This window comes from Pleurodeles waltl, chromosome 3_1, assembly GCF_031143425.1.
Source record: "Pleurodeles waltl isolate 20211129_DDA chromosome 3_1, aPleWal1.hap1.20221129, whole genome shotgun sequence".
NCBI classification, from domain to species: Eukaryota; Metazoa; Chordata; class Amphibia; order Caudata; family Salamandridae; genus Pleurodeles; species Pleurodeles waltl.
This window is the reverse complement of record NC_090440.1, coordinates 1,179,143,874-1,179,166,609: the sequence shown is the minus strand read 5'-3', so window position 1 is coordinate 1,179,166,609 and position 22,736 is coordinate 1,179,143,874.

Sequence of the window (22,736 nt, the reverse complement as noted above, 5' to 3'; positions counted from 1 at the left end):
CAGGCAGATACAGTGTTTCCGCCTGCCGGCCCAGCAGGAAACAGGGCCTTTACATTGACGTCGGCTCCAAATGGAGTCGGTGCCAATGTGGCAGGTGCAGCAGCACCTGTCGCGCATTTCACTGCCCTTAATTTGGGCAGTGAATGCACGACGGGGCTATGCATGGGGGTCCCTAGTCACCCATTCCACCAGCCTTTCCCTGGTGGTGTAAACCACCAGGAAAAGGCTGATGGAATGGGACTCATAATCCACAGGGCAGCGCTGTTTGCAGCGCTGCCCTGTCGGATCTGGCAGGAGCCTGGCAGTGGCGGCGTTACCAACATGTTTTTTTTAGCCACGGTCATAATAGGGCAGGCGCACTGCCCACCACCGTGAGTCTGGCAGTCCATGGACCGCCAGATTCATAATGAGGGCCTTAATCTTTAGAAAACAGTGAGAATGCTGTTATTGCACAAAAGTACCTAGGTAGCGTCACAATAAAGCCGCACGGGAGAGTGTGCATCGAAAAAGGCCAGCAATACATCGATTTCTCACTCATAAGCAAGACCATGCATCATTCCTCCTCCGGTCAGGTCGGCGTGCATTGTTTCTTCTGTCCCGCAAGAGAGTGATGGTTCGATCCGGACAAGCACCTTGGGTCTGGGCAGGCTTTGCGTTTAATTTCCATGCCCAGCGATGTTGCCTTGAAATCCGGTCTCACTGTGTCAAGAATCCATGCTGCGTGGGGGCTTGCATCATTAACAGTAGCCACTGCGGGTGTTGCATGTCATTTCTTCAGCTGTGTTGCTTCAATCTCCCAGCCGCAATGCAGATGGAGCATCAATTTTAGCTGTGAAGCTGGCGGCGTGTCATTTCTCAGTTGCGAGGTGGGTGGTGCATCACAAGTTTCCCCACACAGCGGTCTTTGCATGAATTTCTGTCCTTTTCCACCAGCTTCACATTTTAGGGACACAGAGACAGGATAGGGCACCACTTGGCAGGCAGGAGTCTCAGCAGAAAGCCCAAGTGCTGGAAGAGAGAAGTCTTTGTTGTCCCTGAGACTTCAACAACAGAAGACAAGCTCAGTTCAAGCCTTTGGAGATTCTTCACCAGTAGGAAGTCACACAAAAGTCAGCCTTTGTGCTCTCTCACGTAAAATCAGCTACTGCAGGCCAACCCAGCAAAGCACAGTCACAGGCAAAGGGGCAGTACTCCTCCTCCAGCATCTCCAGCTCTTCTCCTTGGCAGAGGTTCATCTTGGTTCAAGAAGTAATCTGATTTTCAGAAGTTTTTGGTGCTCTTCTTATATGCCTTTCTGCCTTTGAAGGAGGCCTACTTGGAAGTTAACTCAGTCAAGGGGGCAACAATTGTGACATATCCCTTGACAAAGTTCCTATTGTACAACTCTGGTGGTCGGTGTTAAAGCGGCGGTAAGACCGCCAACAGGCCGGAGGTAAACAATTTGCAATTACGATCGTGGCGGAAACCGCCAACAAAGACAGCCACTTTAACACTCCGACCGCCACGGCGGTACAAACAAACAGCGCGGCGGTCACCGCCAACAGACAGGTGGGAGACAATGTACCGCCTACACTATTATGACAGGCCAATCCGCCACCTTTTCCGGGGCGGATTCACCACGGATAAAAACACGGCGGAAACAGGAATCCCGAAGGAAAAACGCTCACCTCTACACACCCCACGAGGAACGAGGACGCCATGGACCCAGAACTCCAAATTCTACCTGCAATAGTCTTCCTGCTCCTCTACCAGGAGCACGAACGCCGGTGGCGAAGACCACGGTGAGTACTGCACCTACGACACAGGGGAGGGGGGAGGGAAAAAACAGGGACACACACACGCAACACCCCCACCCTCACCCACTACAACACACACACTAATGCATATCAATACATCACAGTTACACCCCCCAAACACCCCGGAAGAATGCAAAGACAATAGAAAATGAGTGTAACCATTGTAATATATTAAAGGCAAGTAGGCAGAAATATATATATATACACCATGTACATAATATATACCAAGCATAGCCGTCCAGGTAGTGCTCTAAGAAAGTCCGTGGAACACTGGGACCACACGGTACCGGCGAGGCCCACACAAGATCCCCGACCAAGACGGAGAGAACACTGCAGGGGCATCAGAGAGCAACTAAACAGGCACCTCAGGGGGAGGGAAAGGGGGGACTCCTCAGCCGCTTGAGTGCACGACGCCAAATCCACGAGGGGGCTACATGCCCACTGTTACATCCTGGGGAGTGCAAAAGCCACAGTCTCTCAAGTCTCTACAGTGGGTGGTTTGGCCACTGTTCAATCCTGGGAAGTGCAAAGCCACAGTCTTTCAAGTCTCTACAGTGGGTTGGCTGATTTTCGATGGGCCGAGGGGTGAGGAAGTGTCTGTGGTCAGATGTTTGACTTGGAACGTGCAAGAGCTTCATGATAGTAGGAAAGCTCGTCTTGTGGCTGCGTATGTTAAGAGACATGCAATTGATGTCTGTATGCTGCAGGAGACGCACTTGGTGGGGTCCACAACAGGCAGACTAAAATCTGGATGGGTGGGTGAAATGCATTACTCCACATACTCGAGTTACTCCCGTGGAGTTGCTGTCTTAATTCGCAGGGGTCTGCAGTGGCGCACGAAAGAGGTTCTGGTGGACCCCAATGGCAGGTATGTGCTGATGAGTGGTGTGCTTCTGGACAGGGCGTGTCGTCTTGTCGCTGTGTATGGGCCGAATGATGATGACCCTGATTTCTTTTTAGAGCCGTGGCGCCTGATAGAGTCGTTAGGGCCAGGTGCGGTGATATGGGGAGGAGATTTTAACATCGTCTTAGAAGCCAAGATGGACAGAGAGAGCCTAGCCAGGATGCAACATGCTGCGGCGGCTAGAGCCTTGGAGGTAGTGATGCGAGATGGTGCGCTGGCTGACCTTTGGAGACAACGACACGGAGACGCGAGAGAGGGAACATGTTTGAACTATGTGCATGGTAGTTGGTCTCGTATTGACCGCTGGCTGGGCTCCAGGGATACGTTGGCCTGGACTAGAGCGGTTGACCATCTCCCCCGTACGTTGTCAGACCACTCGCCGGTGAGACTGGAATTGGAGATACCGACCGAACTTGGCGGATCGATTATGTGGCGGTTGCCTAGGGGGGCGCTTCGTGATGCGGCCTTCCGTGAGGAATTGCGGCAGGCGGTCAGACTGTACTTTGTAGAAAACCAGGGATCGGTGAGGTCCCCAGGAACTCTTTGGGAGGCATTTAAAGTTGTTATTAGAGGGGTATGTCTCTCGAAACAAAACGGTATAGTTAAAACTTTGAGGCGAGAGATGGCTGAAATTGAGACACGGCTTGCTGAGCTGGAAAGGCGACTGGTATCTCACTGGTCCAATGAAGTTCTTGCCGAGATTCGTCGAGAGATATCGCTGTATGAGGAGGCCTCCCTCAGGGAAATTTGCTTCCTCGGGAGGGAGGTCCGAGCTCGCCAATATGGGGAAGGTGAGAGGGCGGAACGTACGTTGGCAACTTTGCTTCGTAAACCTTGGGCCAGTGACTATGTTTCTGAGGTCGTGGATGGAGGAGGGAGGAGTTTGTCGGGATCGGGTGGAATTATGCAAGTGTTCACTGAGTTTTACGTGGGACTCTATGCGGCTCCGGCGAACGCTAGCGTGACTGATGCACAGGTGCCCTTTGAGGATATTGCGTTAATATGGTTTGATGAGGTGCATAGGAAATACCTAGACGAACCATTCTCAGTAGAGGAGGTGGCCGCGGCTATACGTGGTTTGCCCGGAGAGAAATCTCCTGGTGTGGATGGCCTGACCACCGCGTTCTATAAAGAGTATGTAGATATCCTAGCTCCTCGGCTGTTGGAGGTATATGCAGAGGCCCTGGAGACTGGGTCGCTTCCAGCCTCGCTCCGGGAGGCTCTGATAGTGACAATCCTGAAGCCTGGAAAGGATCCAACCAGGTGCGACTCGTACCGCCCGCTGTCCATGATAAATATTGATAACAAAATCCTAGCAAAAATGATTGCGGCGAGACTACAGCCTCTCCTTCCTAGCTTGGTGCTTCCGGATCAGTCGGGTTTTGTCCCAGGAAGGTTTACGGGTCACAATTTGCGCACCTTCTTTGCGGTGGCGGGTACACTGGGAAAGGATGATAATGCGGCAGCTGTTTTTCTGGACGCAGCCAAAGCGTTTGATTCCTTGACATGGGACTATGGGGGTCATTCTGACCTCGGCGGTAAAAGGCGCTTACCGCCGGTCAGAAGACCGCCATAACACCGCTGCGGCCGCGGTAAACCGCCACGGTCATTCTGACCCGCAACTTGCAAACCGCCAAAAACCCGACATCCTCAAAAGTCCGCCACACCAAAGGTCAGCGAAAAAATGGCGATGACCAAACCTCCACCGTCACGCCAACAGAAATACGCCCATACCATTCCGACCCACAAATCCACGCGGCGGTCTTTCAAACGCGGTATTCCATTGGCGGTACAAACTGCTGCGGTCAAAATACACACACACACATAGAAAACTCAGCCACATTGGTCAGTTTGAAACACGCACACCTGATACACATACTAACACCACTCCCACACACCCAACACAATATAAAACACACACCCACATTACCCACAAACCCCTACGACCCGAAATTATTGACGAAGGCTAGAGAGAGAGCACAGAATAGACAATCCCACAACACAGAGGCACACAACACCATCACCCACACAGAATCCACGCACAAAACACCCACACCACCACACGCACCACACTCATCACCACAACGCCACCCCACACCTCATCCACATCACCCCATGGCACCCCAAAGACACCCCAGGTTCACTGATGCCGAACTCAGGGTCATGGTGGAGGAAATAGTCCGTGTAGAGCCCCAGCTCTTTGGGGCACAGGTGCAGCACACCACAATTGCCAGGAAGATGGAGCTATGACAAAGGATAGTGGACAGGGTCAACGCGGTGGGACAGCATCCACGCAATCGGGATGACATAAGGAAGCGCTGGAACAACCTACGGGGGAAGGTGCGTTCCATGGTATCAAGGCACAACATTGCGGTGCAGAAGACTGGCGGCGGACCCCCACCTACTCCCCCAGAATTTACAGCATGGGAGGAGGAAGTCTTGCACATCCTGCATCCTGAGGGCCTCACAGGAGTAGGCGGAGGAATGGACTCTGGTAAGTCAAATCTTCACTACTGCTTCCCACCCCCACCCCACCTGCCTGCCAAATCATACCCCCACCCCATCACACCAACTCCTAGCAAAAGGCTCACCATCACAACCCACCCATCCCAACACCAAGCCCTGCATGCGACCACAAAGCATGGACACCCATCACCAAAGCATGCCCACTGCACACACACATCACTCCCACAAGCCACCCTCACAAAAGCCCCCACAAGGGAATGCCTGCACTTGGGTACACGGACACCCACCCATCACACGAAATGCCACACACAGAAGCAATAACCATACCTTTATACCGCTGCAGGACCCGAACGCCACCACACCGCCACGGAGGGTCCAGAGATGTCCATCCCACCCCCAGAAGAGGCCCCCAGCGATGACAGCAGCTCTGTCTCCCTGGACCCAGATGACCAGCCCTGCCCATCGGGGACCTCTGGACAGTCGGTTCCCCACAGACAGCCACAGGCTACACCAGCCCCAACCCCCTCTGGGAACACCAGCACAGCTCCCACCCAGTGGGCCCATGCCTCTGTCTCCAGGACACGTCAATCAGCGGTGTGTCCACCACTACAGGGCACCCAGGTTGACCCACCACCCCAACAACAACAGGGACCTGGGGGCAGTGGTAGTGGGCACACCGTCCAGGGGACAGAGGCCCAGGAACACAGGGGAACTGGGAGGGCTGCTGTGCGACAGGGGGGGGGACAGGCCCAGGGAACCGACTCTCCAAGAGACCCTCTCCTCCATCATGGGAGCTTACCACCACTCCCAGGAGACGATGGCAACGGTACTGGCCCGGTTCCAGGAGATCCAGACACTGCAGGAGGAACGGTACATGGGGTTCAAAGAGGAACTGAGGAACATCGGTTCCGCAATGGGGACCATCGTCGTGGCCCTTACCCAGATAGTCACCACATTGCGGGACCATGTGGCACCCCAAAGGGCCCCTGTCACTAGCCCAGGCCAGGAACAGCCTACCACCTCCGCCGGCGCTAGTGGACAGGAGGCCCCCACACAACGACAGGCCACCAGAACCCCACCTCCTGCAGAAGAAGAACCACCCCGCAAGCGGAACCCGAGATCTCACAAGAAGACAGAGTAGGATTGCAAGACCCCCGCCAGCCTAAGATACCCCCTGATGTCATCCCACTGTCCCACATTGTCACCCTGTCCAACCTTTAACTGCCCCTGCTCCATCCTTCCACAGGCATATGGACAATGCACCTGTGCGACTGAGAACTGGACTCTGCCATGGACATTACTCCACCCCCACCCATCACCGTTTTACAATCATGTACCTATATGTAGCACTTAAAATAAATCACTTATTGCACTTAAAAAAACAGGAGTCTGCTTGTGTTCTTAACAAATGTATTACACATAACGGTGCAATAATGTCCAGTTACTTTGTGATGACAACATACCAATTTCAATAAGCTTTAGTCCATGGGCAAACAAAGCTGAAGTCAGGCAGTGGGTCATACAGCTCTGAAAAGGGAAGGGAAAGTCACAAATCAGTTAACAGGAACTGGGGGGAAACACAGACAGTGGAGACGCATGAGGCCTTAAGTAAATGTAAAATGGCGTGGGTGATTCTTACCTGTGTGCTACTGAAAATATTGTTGTATGACTGTATCCCTGTTGTCCGTGTCGTCCCCGTTGTCTTCCTCCTCTTCACTCTCCACGGGCTCCACAGCTGCTACAACACCACCATCTGGACCATCCTCCTGCAGAAAAGGCACCTGGCGTCGCAAAGCAAGATTGTGAAGCATACAGCAGGCCACGATGATATGGCACACCTTCTTTGGTGAGTACATTAGGGATCCCCCTGTCATATGCAGGCACCTAAACCTGGCCTTCAGGACCCCGAAGGTCCTTTCTATGATCCTCCTAGTTCGCCCATGGGCCTCATTGTAGCGTTCCTCTGCCCTGGTCCGGGGATTCCTCACTGGGGTCAGTAGCCACGACAGGTTGGGGTAACCAGAGTCACCAATTAGCCACACACGGTGTCTCTGTAGCTGTTCCATCACATAAGGGATGCTGCTATTTCGCATGACATACGCGTCATGCACTGACCCAGGGAACTTGGCATTTACATGGGAGATGTACTGGTCAGCCAAACAGACCACCTGGACATTCATCGAATGATAACTTTTTCTGTTTCTGTACACCTGCTCACTTTCTTTGGGGGGAACCAAAGCCACATGGGTCCCATCAATGGCACCAATGATGTTGGGGATATGTCCAAGGGCATAGAAATCACCCTTCACTGTAGCCAATTCGCCCACCTCAGGGAAAATAATGTAGCTCCACATGTATTTCATCAGGGCAGACAACACTCTGGACAAAACCTTAGAAAACATAGGCTGAGACATCCCAGATGATATGGCCACTGTTGTCTGAAAAGACCCACTTGCCAAAAAATGGAGTACTGACAGAACCTGCATCAGAGGGGGAATCCCTGTGGGTTGGCAGATGGGGGACATCGGGTCTGGCTCCAGCTGGGCACATAGTTCATGTATAGTTGCTCTGTCAAGCCTGTATGTAAGTATGATATGTCGTTCTTCCATTGTCGACAGGTCCACCAGCGGTCGGTACACAGGAGGATTCATCCTTCTCCTCGCAAGTCCCAGCGGACGGTGCCTAGGAAGGACAACATGGAGCACAGAGTCAAGCAACCCACAGGTTCGTTCACACAGCTTGCACAGTACACGAATCGCTATGCATTGAAAGGCTTGTATGAGTGACAATGCAAGGACTATGCCTGTGTGACGCAGTAGAAATTATGCCATGTGGGCCCTTGAAATGGCGGCTGCCTGACCTGTGAAGTGTGACAGTGGGATGTGAGGTCACTGCGCTGACGTGGCACACCGTGGCGGTAGGCGGTCAAAGACCGCGGCGCAAAGCAGCATTGGTTAACATTGAACCCTATGGGTCTCAGGAGCCAATGACGATGTGCGCCGGCGGTCGCGGTACGCACCGCCGCGGTACGCATCGCCGCTGGCGTGACCGCCATTTTCGAACTGCTTCATCACTCGAGACCTGATCATCCACAGGAGAGGACCTATACTGCAAGTGCTGCTGTGACCTCGGTCTGGGAGATACAATGGCTGCTGCGACTGGGGAAAGGGCCCCTGCCTTCACTTCCGAAGAATTGGAGAAACTTGTTGATGGGGTCCTCCCCCAGTATGCGCTACTCTACGGTCCTCCAGACCAACAGGTTAGTACACAGGGTGCACGTTGAATGGGCTATGCCTGTGTTGAGTGGGGTGTATGTAAGATGGTGGGGAGGGGAGCGAATGAGGAGTGCAACGCACGAAAGTTGAGAGCATGTGCCACATGGCAAGGTTGGGAGACGGAGGGCGAGTGGAGCTCCACAACGGGGACCCGTGGAGACGTCAGCGACACGACACGTCCTCGGAAGGGAGCTCCCTAGCGGTGGCGGCAACATCCGTGCCCACTGCCACAACAGGTACAGCCGCCACCCAGCGCACCAGCCCCGCCCTCCCAGCAGCCCCTCAGCCTTCGCTCCGTGCCCGCTCACCCAGGAAGGCGGGCATCTCCTTCGCCCCAGGCACCTCAGGCCCTGCCCCAGTTACCCCTTCTGCCCTCAGTGAGGAGGTCATTGACCGCCTCAGGACACTCATTGTTGGGCAGTCTACCCTTTTGAATGCCATCCAGGGTGTAGAAAGGGAGGTGCATCGGAGCAATGCATACCTGGAGGGCATTCATTCGGGTCAGGCTGCCCATCACCGATCGTTCAACACTCTGGCCTCAGCACTGACGGCAGCCATTGTCCCTGTCTCCAGCCTCCCTCTTCTGACTCCCTCCACCCAGTCCCAGTCTCCTGTTCCTCTGCCTATCCCATCCACACCATCAGACCAGCCTGCACACACCTCTACACCCAAGGGCAGCTGATCCAGACATAAGCACCACAGATCCCACAAGCATTCACCCAAGCAACATCCAGATGCAGACATGCCAACAGTCACTACCACCTCTGTGTCCCCCACCTCCTCATCTCCCTCCTCCCTCCCTGTGACGTCTCCACTCACACCTGCATGCACACCATCATCAGCCAGTACTTCCATCACCAGCACACCCTCCATTACAGTCCGCACACGTGCAGTCACCACCCCCACTGCCATTTACACGTCCCCTGTGTCCTCTCCCAGTGTGTCTGTCACCCACTCTTCCAAACCACACAAACGCAGGCAGCCACCCACACAACAGCCATCTACCTCACGACAGCCTCCGTCACAAGCACCTGCACCCAAAGATAGCACACTTGACTCTCCTACAACCACATCCTCTTCCTCCACTCCCATACCCACTACACCTACCCGTCCCTGTCCTTCCCAAGTCCTTTTCCTTTCCAACCTTGAGCTCGTTCCAATCACTGACCCACCCCATCCATCTGGTAAGAGTAAAAAAAGCACCTCAGCCACCACCAGCCCTGCATCTACTGTGACCATAGTGCAGGGCTATTGGAGTCCACCAGCTCCTAGGGCAGGAACATCGGCCAGCAGCAAGGGGACAGCCAGCCCACCCCCTGGGAAGAGGACAAAAAAAACTAAGGGCCGGCGCGACAAGCCTGAGACGGCTGCCACCAAGGACAGTAGCCTTGCCCCGTCACCTGCCACATCATCAAAGGGAGGCAAGGGCCACAGAGCTTCAGCGAAGGAGGGCAAGGGCAGAAGGGCGGAGAAGTCAGGCAGCAGGCAAGCTGCCCAGGAGGGCCCCACCAGCCCCATTCCGGTTGTGACGGACGACACCCACGGGCCCAGGACTCCATCACAGGAGAGGGCCCGCGACCACAAGGTCGGATGGCGACTGAGCGGGAAGTCTTGGCCAGGTCTGGCTCCCTAGAAACACAGGACAAGCACCGCTGAACAGGGCCCCGCCGGGAGAAGCACCGCTGAACAGGGCCCCGCCGGGAGACGCACCGCTGAACAGGGCCCCGCCGGGAGAAGCACCGCTGAACAGGGCCCCGCCGGGAGAAGCACCGCTGAACAGGGCCCCGCCGTGACAAGAACCGCTGAACAGGGCCCCGCCGGGAGAAGCACCGCTGAACAGGGGCCCGCCGTGACAAGAACCGCTGAACAGGGGCCCGCCGTGACAAGAACCGCTGAACAGGGCCCCGCCGGGAGAAGCACCGCTGAACAGGGCCCCGCCGTGACAAGAACCGCTGAACAGGGGCCCGCCGTGACTAGAACCGCTGAACAGGGTCCCGCCGGGAGAAGAACCGCTGAACAGGGCCCGCCGGGAGAAGCACCGCTGAACAGGGCCCCGCCGGGAGAAGCACCGCTGAACAGGGGCCCGCCGTGACAAGAACCGCTGAACAGGGCCCCGCTGGGAGAAACACCGCTGAACAGGGGCCCGCCGTGACAAGAACCGCTGAATAGGGGCCCGCAGTGACAAGAACCGCTGAACAGGGCCCGCCGGGAGAAGCACCGCTGAACAGGGCCCTGCCGTGACAAGAACCACTGAACAGGGGCCCGCCGTGACAAGAACCGCTGAACAGGGCCCGCCGGGAGAAGCACCGCTGAACAGGGGCCCGCCGTGACAAGAACCGCTCCGCTGGGCCCTTCCTTTCAAGCACCGCTCTGCTGGGCAACGCCGTCTCTGCACCGCTCCGCTGGGCCCTTCCTGTCAAGCACCGCTCCGCTGGGCCCTTCATCTCAAGCACCGCTCCGCTGGGCCATTCATCTCAAGCACCGCTCCGCTGGGCCCTTCATCTCAAGCACCGCTCCGCTGGGCCATTCATCTCAAGCACCGCTCCGCTGGGCCCCGCCGTCTCTGCACCGCTCCGCTGGGCCCTTCATCTCAAGCACCGCTCCGCTGGGCCCTTCCTTTCAAGCACCGCTCCGCTGGGCCCCGCCGTCTCTGCACCGCTCCGCTGGGCCCTTCCTGTCAAGCACCGCTCCGCTGGGCCCTTCATCTCAAGCACCGCTCTGCTGGGCCATTCATCTCAAGCACCGCTCCGCTGGGCCCTGCTGTCTCTGCACCGCTCCGCTGGGCCCTTCCTGTCAAGCACCGCTCCGCTGGGCCCCGCCTTCTCTGCACCGCTCCGCTGGGCCCTTCATCTCAAGCACCACTCCGCTGGGCCATTCATCTCAAGCACCGCTCCGCTGGGCCCTTCCTTTCAAGCACCGCTCCGCTGGGCCCCGCCGTCTCTGCACCGCTCCGCTGGGCCCTTCCTGTCAAGCACCGCTCCGCTGGGCCCTTCCTGTCAAGCACTGCTCCGCTGGGCCCTTCCTGTCAAGCACTGCTCCGCTGGGCCCTTCATGTCAAGCACCGCTCCGCTGGGCCCTTCATCTCAAGCACCGCTCCGCTGGGCCCTTCCTGTCAAGCACCGCTCCGCTGGGCCCTTCCTGTCAAGCACCGCTCCGCTGGGCCCTTCATCTCAAGCACCGCTCCGCTGGGCCCTTCCTTTCAAGCACCGCTCCGCTGGGCAACGCCGTCTCAAGCACCGCTGGCCCATTGACAGTGCCGGTTCTGTGTCGAGCAGGGCTTCACGAAGCACTCTGGGCACCATGCCTCCTCCATTAACAGTGGAGTCGGTAATCCATCTGATGGATTGTGGCTTGGCACTTCCCAGGATGGAACAGTGGGCAAGCCACCCACTGTAGAGACTTGAGAGACTGTGGCTTTGCACTCCCCAGGATGGCACAGTGGGCAAGCCACCCTCTGTAGAGACTTGTGAGACTGTGGCTTTGCACTCCCCAGGATGGGACAGTGGGCATGGAGGCCCCTCGTGGATCTGGCGTCGTGGACTCATGTGGCTGAGGTGCCCCCCCTTCCCTTCCCCCTGAGGTGCCTGTAGTTTTATCATCTGATGCCCCAGCAGTGTTCTCTCCAATGTATCTGGTCTCCTGTGTGGGCTTTGGCCATGTGTTTGTGCACATTGGCCCACGGACTATGGAACTTTGACAGAATGTGCAGGACTTATTGCCTATGTATATATTTTTGACTATGTTCATTCCTTATTTTGTATCTTTCATATAGCATATTTCCCATACCTTCAATGGAGCTATTTATACATATATTTTATAGATCATTTTAATTGTGTCTTTGCATTATTCCGGTGGGTTTGGGGGGTGTCACTCTGACTTGTTGCTCTGCATTGGGGTGTACGTATTTGGGGTGGGGGGGTGGGTGTATGGCGCATGTGTGTGCCCGTAAGCTTTCCTCCTCCCCCCTCCCCTGTGTCGTAGGTGCAGTACTCACTGTTGTTGTCTGCGCCGGCGTTCGTACTCCTGGTAGATGAGCAGGTAGACAATAGCTGGTAGGATGTTTAATTCGGGTTCCATGCTGTCCTCCTTCCTCGTGGAGTGTGTAGAGGTGAGCGTTTTCCCGTTCGTAGTCTGTTTCCGCCGTGTTTTTATCAGCAGGGCTCCCGCCCCGGAAAAGGTGGCGGATTGGTGAGTTGTGATAGGGTGGGCGGTACATTGTCTGCCGCCTGCCTGTTGGCGGTGACCGCCGCACTGTTTGTCTGTCCCGCCGTGGCGGTCGGAGTGTTAAAGTGGCGGCCTGTGTTGGCGGTTCCCGCCAGGGTCAGAATTCCTTTTTTTTGACCGCCTGCCTGTTGGCGGGTTGGCAGCCGCTTTATCACCGACCGCCAGGGTTGGAATGACCCCCTATATGTTTGCCTTGCTGGCTCGGGTGGGACTTAGCGTGCCCTTTCTCCGTTGGATTAAATTGCTGTATACGATGCCTACGGCTAGACTGTGCCTTAATGGGAACGTGTCTGGCCCGTTCCCTGTTGCGCGCGACACGCGCCAGGGATGCCCGCTGTCCCCTCTCCTTTTTGCTGCGGCGATGGAGCCTCTGGCGACCCGACTCCGACAGAAATATAGTGATAGAGGGCTACAATTCCGGCAGCGGCCAATTTTGATATCTCTGTACGCTGATGACATTGCATTATATGTACGGAACCCTGACCAGAATCTGGATACACTACTAGATGAGATTGTGCGTTTTGGTACCTTTTCAGGTATTACTATTAACTGGTCTAAGTCTGTTGTGCTACCTTTGACCCCCAGGGTGACGCGGTATGACTCTCGATACCCTCTGGTGTGGGCGGAAGGGCCGGTGCGGTATTTAGGTATACAGCTGAGTTGCGATGTGGAGGAGTTGTGGTTGGCTAATTATGGCGCTGCTCTGACGTGGCTGGAGGGGAAGGTAGTGACCTGGTGTGCCCTCCCGTTATCATTGATAGGACGGATTGCTATTGCAAAGATGGTAGTCCTACCAAAGTTTTTGTACTTATTTGTGAATCTACCTCTCCCGCTCTCGAGGGGCTACCTAAGACGTCTGCGCTCAGCACTGATCTCCCTGGTGTGGGCGGGACGTCGCGCGCGCATTTCATGGGAGAGGTTGACGCTGCCGTTCGAGCTGGGTGGGCTTACTGCGCCGGACATGGAGCTGTACTATCTATGCGCTCAGGCACACTTTGCGTACTATTGGCTGAATCCTATCCGCTATCTGCCGCATCTGGCGCCTGAGAGTGACTCTGTGTGGCCAGACGACCTGGCGAGGGCATTTGGTGGAAGGGTCCCGTCTCGGGTGCGGGGGATTGATACGGTGGCATGTACGATGCGGGCGTGGGGTATATTGATGCGGCGGTCCGGGGTAGTGGTCCCATGCGCTCCTTCTTTACCGGTCATGGCGATAGCCGATGGACAGTTGTATCGAGACGGTGGAGTACGAGGGTTCCTCCGGGATGCTGGCCTGACTGAGTTGAGAGATTGGATGGTGGATGGCCATCTGCTTGACGTATCAGAGATACTAGCAGGTCGCGAGTGCACGGCGCTTCAGCGTATGTATGTGATCCGCGTTCGTTCAATTCTGCGGAGCCGTCTGTGGAGTTTGACTGTGGCCCCGGTGGAGTTTCGCGCGCTGGAGGTCCTTTGCTGCGTGAGGTCGTCTAACAGGCTGGTCACCAAATTATATAATTGTATGCAGGAGCAGAGGAATAATCTCCGGGAGCCGTCTAGACTAGCGTGGGGGGCTGAACTTGGAGAGCCCATCTCGGAGGCTCTGTGGCGTGATTGTTGCGTGCATATGAGAGCGTTGACACCCAATTACACGCTTAGACTGCTGCACTTTAAATTTTTACACAGACTATACTATACCCCAGTGTGGCTTCACTCCTTGGGGTTACGTGAAGATGCGTGATGCATGTGCTGCCGGGCGCCGGAGGCTGATTTTCTGCATTTGGCATGGGAGTGCGCTGATGTCCACGCTTTCTGGGTGGCAATTTTTAATGCAATCTCTGAAATGGTTGAAACTGAAATTCCTGCCACTCCTAGAACCACGCTGCTTGGGTGTGTGGAGGCTATCCGGGCAACACATAGGCGCTTGGTGGGCCTGCTACTGCTGTTGGCCAAGCACAGAGTGGCCATGTACTGGGGCGGGAGGAGAGTGCTGCGATGTTCTGAATGGTTACGTGATGCTGCTTTCTGTCATGATCAGCTTATGATCTTTTGGAGCTTGATGCCTGAAGGGTCTAGACCCAAAGATATATGGGCCCCGCTAAATAACTTCTTGGCAGCTCAAGAAGCGTGAGTGATATAACTAAAGAAGCCCGGTCTGAGTTATTGCCCCCCTCTATCTGTTGGCATATACGCTAGGAAAGGTGAATGACTGCTGATGTCTGGCTTTTTCCCCCTCCTGTCTCTTTCGTTGTATCTGTTGATGTCCCTTCTTCGGTTGCATGCTGTTACTAATGCAACACTGCTGGTAAGCGGTCCGTGGTAATCAGATACGGAAGCTGATATTGGAAGGGGAAATTTAGAGGGGCGACTGGATTGGAGCGATAAATGTGTAACTGTTTGACTTCTCCTATTAGGAATGTACAGTGATACTATGGTGGAAGGTTACTGCTTGTTAGATGTGCTGCTTTGAAGGGACTGTTGTTTTACCTTTGTAAGTTGATATGATAAAATCAATAAGAATAAATAAAAAAAAGTCTCTACAGTGGGTGGTTTGCCCACTGTTCAATCCTGGGGAGTGCAAAGCCACAGTCTCTCAAGTCCCTACAGTGGGTGACTTGCCCACTGTTCAATCCTGGGGAGTGCAAAGCCACAGTCTCTCAAGTCTCTACAGTGGGTGCTTTGCCCACTGTTCAATCCTGGGGAGTGCAAAGCCACAGCCTCTCAAGTCTCTACAGTGGGTGGTTTGCCCACTGTTCAATACTGGGGAGTGCAAAGCCACAGTCTCAAAAGTGGATAACAGTCTCCACTGGTTCTGGAGGGGGCATGGTGCCCAGATTGCTTCATCCTGCTAAGGACAGAGGTAGTGGATGCCTTTCTCCACTGGTTCTGGAGGGAGCATGGTGCCCAGAGTGCTTCATCCTGCTAAGGACAGAGGTAGTGGATGACAGTCTCCACTGGTTCTGGAGGGGGCATGGTGCCCAGAGTGTTTTATCCTGCTAAGGACAGAGGTAGTGGATGCCTTTCTCCACTGGTTCTGGAGGGGGCATGGTGCCCAGAGTGCTTCATCCTGCTAAGGACAGAGGTAGTGGATGCCTTTCTCCACTGGTTCTGGAGGGGGCATGGTGCCCAGAGTGCTTCATCCTGAGAAGGACAGAGGTAGTGGATGACAGTCTCCACTGGTTCTGGAGGGTGCATGGTGCCCAGAGTGCTTCATCCTGCTAACGACAGAGGTAGTGGATGCCTTTCTCCACAGGTTCTGGAGGGGGCATGGTGCCCAGAGTGCTTCATCCTGCTAAGGACAGAGGTAGTGGATGTATCTCTCCACTGGTTCTGGAGGGGGCATGGTGCCCAGAGTGCTTCATCCTGCTAAGGACAGAGGTAGTGATGTATCTCTCCACTGGTTCTGGAGGGGGCCTTGTGCCCAGAGTGCTTCATCCTGCTAAGGACAGAGGTAGTGGATGGATCTCTGCACTGGTTCTGGAGGGGGCATGGTGCCCAGAGTGCTTCATCCTGCTAAGGACAGAGGTAGTGGATGACGGTCTCCACTGGTTCTGGAGGGGGCATGGTGCCCAGAGTGCATCATTCACCCCGTGACGGACTCAGTTGCGTCAGTGCCCTTGCCGCTAATGGGCCAGCGGTGCTTGAGATGGTGGTGCCCTGTTCAGCAGTGCTTGAGTTGGCGGTGCCCTGTTCAGCGGTGCTTGAGTTGCTGGTGCCCTGTGCAGCGGTGCTTGAGACGGCGGTGCCCTATTCAGCGGTGCTTGAGATGGCGGTGCTCTGTTCAGCGGTGCTTGAGATGGCGGTGCCCTGTGCAGCGGTGCTTGAGATGGCGGTGCCCTGTTCAGCGGTGCTTGAGACGGCGGTGCCCTGTTCAGCAGTGCTTGAGTTGGCGGTGCCCTGTGCAGCGGTGCTTGAGATGGCGGTGCCCTGTTGAGCGGTGCTTGAGATGGCGGTCTCCATTGCAGGGTCTCAGCTGCTGGCGGTCCTTCATGGCCCAGCGTGGCTTTTGCTGGCGGTCCTTCATGGCCGAGCGGGGCTAGTGCTAGCGGTGGCCTCCTGGGCAGGTGGGCTGGTGCTGGCCTCCTGGGCAGGTGGGCTGGTGCTGGCCTCCTGGGCAGGTGGGCGGGTGCTGGTGGTGGCCTCCTGGGCAGGTGGGCTGGTGCTGGCGGTGCCCTCCTGGGCAGGTGGGCTGGTGCTGGTGGTGGCCTCCTGGGCAGGTTGGCTGGTGCTGGCCTCCTGGGCAGGTGGGCTGGTGCTGGCGGTGGCCTCCTGGGCAGGTGGGCTTGTGCTGGCCTCCTGGGCAGGTGAGCTGGTGCTGGCGGTGGCCTCCTGGGCAGGTGGACTAGTGCTGGCGGTCCTGTCCTGAGCAGCTGGGCTTGTGCTGGAGGTGGGCTCCGGGGCATCGGGGATGATGCAGTCTTCTCCCCCGTGCTGCTCTTCCCAGACTTGCCGGGTTTCTTGTGGCCCTTCCCAACCTTGGAAGGTGTCACAGCTGACTCCACACTCCCAACGGGACGCCTGGGAGCGGCTTTGGTGGATGGAGTATTCCCCCTCTCCCGCCGGGCACTGGCCAACTTCTGATGCTTCACAGGTGGGGGACTGTCTGTGCTGTGGCTCCGTGCCACACTGGCTGCCCTGGTGGCCGGTGCACTCCAGATTCCGGTGACTACAGGCACCACTGGTCCCGGAGATGTTGTGGCTGAGGTGCTAGTTCGGGACCTATGAGACGGACGGGTAGGGGGAGGTGTGGGAAAGAGGTCAAGGGTGGACAGGAAACATTTTTTGGACACACTGGGACGGGTAGCTGGAGGGGGTTTGGGAGTGGAGGAAGAGGTGGTGGTTGTAGGAGGTGTACGTTTGGTGACTTTTAGTGAAGGTGCATTCGCTGGAGGCTGTTGTGAGGTGGATGGCTGTTGGGTGGGTGTGTGCCTGCGTTTGTGTATCTTAGGAGGGGGCATCACAGACATACTGGGAGAGGACACAGGGGACGTGTGAATGGTAGTGGGGGTGGTGACTGCACGTGAGTGGGGTGTGGTGGTGGGTGTGCTGGAGGGGGACGTAGTGGCTGAGGATGTAGTACATGCAGGTGTGAGTGTAGACGAGACTGGGAGGGAGGAGGGAGACGAGGAGTAGGGGGACACAGTGGAGGCAGTGGATGTTGGTGTGTCTTCATGTGAGTGATGCGTGAGTGCCTGTGGGATGTGTGGTGCTTATATTTGCCAGAGCTTCCTTTGTGTGTTGATGTGTGTGCATGCTGGTCTGCTGGTGTGCTTGGGATAGGCTGAGGTACAGGGGAATGGGTCTGGGTGGAGGAAGTTGGAGGGGGGAGGCTAGAGACGGGGACAATGGCTGCCATCAGTGCTGAGGTCAGAGTCTGAAAAGCTCGCTGAAGGGCCGTCTGACCAGAATGAATGCCCTCCAGGAATGCATTTGTTTGTTGCAACTGCCTCTCTACACCCTGGATGGCATTCAAAATGGTAGACTGCCCAACAGTGAGGGACCTGAGGAGGTCAATGGCCTCCTCACTGAGGGCAGCAGGGGTGACAGGGGCAGGGCCTGAGGTGCCTGGGGCGAAGGTGATGCCCACCCTCCTGGGTGAGCGGGCACAGGGCAAAGGCTGAGGGGCTGCTGGGAGGGCAGTGCTGGTAGTCGGGGTGGCGGCTGTACATGTAGATGCGGGGGGCACAGATGTTGCCGCCACCACAAGGGAACTCCCATCAGAGGACGAGTCCGTGTCGCTGGTGTCAGCTCCTGTCCCCGCCGTGGAGCTCCCCTTGCCCTCCGTCCCACTGGTGAACTCTGAGTCCGTAGTCTCGCCCTCCAGGGCCATGTGGGATGCAGCTCCCTCGTGCTCCGGTGCCACTGCTCCTCCGCCTGATGATGCTAATGCACACAAGAACAGGGAGACCACAAAAAGGGGAGGGGCGACAGAAGAAAGACATGTTTAGTGCATGCATTACCGATACAGTTGGCGGACACGACAGACACAGCAGCCCCCTGCACTACGCTGCGCTCTTGGGGTCCACTTTTCGATTCCTGGGAAATGGCCTACATGGCTATGGACGACATCTGCACACATAGATGACACAGGGGCATGACTAGGTGTACTTGGCACTCTACAGAGGTGGGGTGTGGTGCCACATGGCCTGCCTTATGGAGGGGCCTTACCTACGGAACTCGCCCTGACCTAGGGAAACCCACAGCCCACCTCCCCCACCCAGACACCTCCACTGCACGCAAAGTCAGCAGAATGAGAGTGTACTCACCCTCTTGTGGCTGCTGTGATGCCCTCTAGCACCTATCCAACTCCGGGTAGGCCACCGCCAGGATCCTGAACATCAGGGGGGTCATGGTGCGACGGACACCCCTCCCACGTTGGGAGGCCATCCCCAGCTGAGCCTCTGCCGTCTTCTTGCTCCAGTGGCGAATGTCCTCTCATCTTTTCCTCTGACCTCTGACCTGCCTTAGGTCTAGAGCTCGCCCCCCAAGTCCGCAGCACCAACCTGCTGTCTCCTGCCTCTGACCCCCGCCCACGCTGCTGCTAGCGTGTTCGAGGCCCTCCTCCACCCTCAGGCATCCTCCTGCGCCTCATCCCTGGTGTCTAGTGGGCTCTAGTAAGCTTCACTTGACCCGTGTGCCGCTTTCCGCCGTCCTGTAAGTGTTTTTCTATATTTTCAGCACCTTGCCTCCTTGCGCTTCTGCCCCCTTCGTGCCCCTTCTGATTGTGCCACTTTTTGCCGTCCTGTAAGTGCTTTTCTATTGTTTTTTCAAGCGCCTTGCCTCCTGCGCATCTGCCCCCGTTGTGCCCCTCTGATTGCTGTACCCCGATTGTATTTTGTGCCATTAGTGTATTTTTGTGACTGTTTTTCAAATTGTGCCCGACTTTTTTGTGCCTTGTTTTTCTTGTTTTCGCCCCTTGGGCGCTCCCCCTTGCAGTTCTCTCCCTGCCGCTGCCTCCCTGCGGCCCCGCCGCCCTCGCGCCCCCATTCGCCGCTCCCTCCCTACCCCTCCCGCTCCTCCCTCCCCCCTCCCACCTCCCCCCTCCCCCTCCCCCCTCCCTTCTTAATGGCTGGCGCTGCGCGTCCGCGCAGCGGGCGCGCCAGAGGCAAGCTGGAGGCATGCCAGAGGCAAGCCCATCTGCGCCCGTCCGCGCCTGAACTGCGCCCAACGCCACCCCCCCTGGTCCTCGCGCCCCCCGCGCCCCATGCCTTCGTTACTCGGCCAGCGAACTCCTCTCCTTCAACCCTGGCCCCTCCACAGAGTGCTTCCAGGCCAGCCCAAAGCACACCAAAGGACCTTTTTCCTGCCGCACCTGCAACTTCACCTGCAACAGAACAACGAAGCCAGCAACAACCAACACAAACCACCTGCACTGCATCCTCCTCAACACACGCTCCGCACGAAAGCACGCCATCGAACTCTGGGACCTGCTCGACAGCACCGCCCCAGACGTAGCCTTCCTGACCGAAACCTGGTGGAACGACTCCTCGGCCCCTGACATCGCCATCGCCATCCCTGACGGCTACAAGATCACCAGAAGAGATCGCACCAACGGAATCAGCGGAGGAATAGCCATCGCCCACAAAGCTACCCTCAAGATCCATACCCACACGGACGACACCCTCAAAACAGCCGAACACCTCCACTTCCAAATTCACACGGACCCCAACACTACCCTCAGAGGAACCCTCATATACTGTCCTCCAGGACCAAGAGCCCTCTTCAGCGACACCGTCTCCGACCTCGCAAGCACCCACGCCCTCGCCTCTTCAGACTACATCCTCCTGGGAGACCTAAACTTCCACCTGGAGAACAACAATGACGTCAACACCGCATCACTGACCACCAACCTCTCCAACCTCGGACTCCGTCAACTGGTCAACACTCCCACCCATATCGCCGGCCACACCCTTGACCCACTCTTCACTTCAAGCAACCACATCTCTTTCAGCCACACCTCCGAACTCCACTAGACCGACCATCACTGCGTCCATTTCTCCTTCAAGAAAAACACCGAACACCACCGCACCCCTCTGCCGCCTCACCGCCGCTGGGGAAAAGTCACCGAAGACCAACTCACCAACACCCTCGCCAAAAACCCACCACCCGACCCCACCGACCCGGACTCCGCTGCCATCAACCTCCAACAATGGATCCTCAACTGCGCCAACATCCTAGCCCCACTCAAGAGACCCACCGCCAACCAAGAAAAGAAAAAACCAGCCTGGTTCACAGACGAACTAACCACCTCCAAACGCACCTGCCAGAAACTCAAGAAAAAATGGATCCTCGAGCGCACACCCGAGAACCTTGCTACCCTCAAGGAAGCCAACCGTAAACACCACCAACTGATCCGACTCGCCAAGCGCTCCCACTTCACAGAACGCCTTAACAACAATGCTCACGACTGCAAGGAACTCTTCAGCATCATGAAGGAACTCTCCAACACCAACGCCAACGTCAACGACATCCCTCCATCCCAGAAACTCTGCGACGATCTCTCCACCTTCTTCTACCAGAAAATCCCAGCCATCCACGACAGCTTCAACACCTCACCACCGCCAGACCCCACCCCCAACAACTCCTCCCACGCTGACCACATCACCACCTGGACCCAAGTAGACGATGCCAAAACCCTAAAAACCATGAACTCCATCCACTCAGGATCTCCCTCTGACCCCTGCCCACATCACGTTTTCAACAAAGCCGACGTTGCCATCGCCCCCATACTCCGCAAGATCATCAACCTTTCCTTCAACACCGCTACCTTCCCGGACAGCTGGAAGCACGCAGAAATCCAACCTCTCCTCAAGAAACCTAAGGCTGACCTCAACGATCTCAAAAACTTCCGACCAATCTCCCTCCTCCCTTTCCCAGCGAAAGTCATCGAGAAGATCGTCAACACAGCTTGCCCACTACCTTGAAGACAACTCCATCCTAGACCCCTCCCAATCCGGGTTGAGACGAAACCACATCACAGAGACTGCACTCCTCGCCGCCACAGATGACATCAGACTACAAATGGACAACGGCGAAACCTCAGCCCTGATCCTCTTAGACCTATCAGCCGCGTTCGATACAGTCTGCCACTGCACCCTACTAACCCGTCTACACGAAGCCGGCATCCAAGACAAAGCCCTCAACTGGATCTCCTCCTTTCTCTCCGGCAGAACCCAGAGGGTCCGACTCTCACCTTTCCACTCCAAAGCCACCAACCTCATCTGCGGCGTCCCCCAAGGCTCCTCACTAAGCCCAACGATATTCAACGTCTACATGGCCCCACTCGCACAACTGGCCCGCCAGCACAACCTCAGCATCCTCTCCTACGCCGACGACACCCAGCTCGTCCTCTCCCTGACCAAAGATCCTCACACCGCCAAAGCCAACCTTCACGAGGCACTGAAATCCATCGACGAATGGATGAGCAACAGCCGCCTAAAACCTAACTCCGACAAGACGGAAGTCCTCATCCTCGGGCGAACCCCCTCGGCCTGGAACGACTTGTGGTGGCCCACAGCCCTGGGCCCTCCACCCACCCCAGCCAACCACGCACAAAATCTCGGCTTCATCCTCGACTCCGCCCTCACCATGTCCAAACAGGTCAACGCAGTCTCATCCTCCTGTTTTAACACCCTCTGTATGCTCCGCAGGATCTTCAAGTGGATTCCAACAGGAACCAGAAAGACGGTAACCCAAGCCCTCGTCAGTAGCAGACTCGACTACGGCAACGCACTCTACACAGGCCTCCCAACAAAAGACATCAAACGACTCCAACGCATCCAGAACGCATCCGCCCGTCTGATCCTCAACATACCCCGCCAATGTCACATCTCCCCTCACCTGAGGGACCTCCACTGGCTCCCCGTGGACAAGAGGATCACCTTTAAACTCCTCACCCACGCACACAAGGCTCTACACGACACCGGACCCACCTACCTGAACACCAGACTCAACTTCTACGTTCCCTCACGTCAACTACGCTCTGCCAACCTTGCCCTCGCCATCGTCCCCCGAATCCAGCACAAGACCTCTGGCGGCAGATCCTTCTCCTACCTCGCCGCCAAGACCTGGAACGCACTCCCAACCTCACTA